Below are 1,058 nucleotides of genomic sequence, written 5' to 3' on the forward strand. Positions count from 1 at the left end.
TTTGGAATTATTTAATGAGTATGCATGGACAAAATATAATTAAGACATGATTCATGTTTTTTTAGGCCTCCGGAGAAGACCTTGAAGACCCTGACGGCCCACCACTGAGCATTCATGATTTTTTTCATGACACTTGAGTGCTATCAAATGTTGTAATAACCTGAAACCTTGCTGCTGGTCATTAGAAAGTGCTTTCATAAATGCCACTTAAGATATATGTATCATTCATTCATTCCTTCCATGTGTTTATAATTGCTTTGGAGCACTGAACCATTGTCTTATTGCACTTCCTAGAAGAAATTCACTCCACACTGCTGTTTGTTGCTGTTGAATCTGTCATGTACTAGCTGCAGTTGTTAATGGGAAGCAACAGTAACACTCATCTTTTTTATGTGTGGTTCAGGAGAACTCTGGCCTCTAATTAGATCATAAAAAGCACAACTTGTTCTCTTTCACATTTTCATTTAAAAGCCCCATTTTTGGTTTAAATAAATAATCAAAATGTCACAAGACAAGAGTAAACATAACCTTCACAACATCAAATTAATTAGCAAATGCACCGAGCCACACAAAGAAAGCTGTGTGTACTTTCCCGATTTATAGGGGTCTCTCGTTTAATAGTGTTAGACAAACACAATCTAATTATTCAGGATCCAGCATTAAATGTAACACCAGCATCCTCCCAGCTATTGATTTATGCCTCTGGGAATCACAGAGGCCTATAAATGTGTTTTAATAAGGTACTTTGTAAATCTGAATTTGTTAAACAACACAGTAGGGGAGTACAGCTACAATAACAGGTGAACTGAAAGCATGTTGGGTGTTAGACACATACTGAGTCTTCAACACAATTGGTGGAAACTTTTAGAACGATTCAATATTTTCAGTTTTTTATTTGAAACACGTTCAGATTAATGTCTCGCTACACTGACATTAAAGCATCTTGCAAAGAAACAAGTTATAAGAAGAAATCCTGGAATAAACGTACAGATTGAAATGTAATCTACATGTTAAATTAATCCCAGCAGCCTCCTTTTACAGATTTAATGGATGAACAC

The sequence above is a fragment of the Oryzias latipes genome, chromosome 22 (assembly GCF_053564925.1).
Source record: "Oryzias latipes strain Hd-rR chromosome 22, Olatipes_Hd-rR_3.1".
NCBI lineage: Eukaryota > Metazoa > Chordata > Actinopteri > Beloniformes > Adrianichthyidae > Oryzias > Oryzias latipes.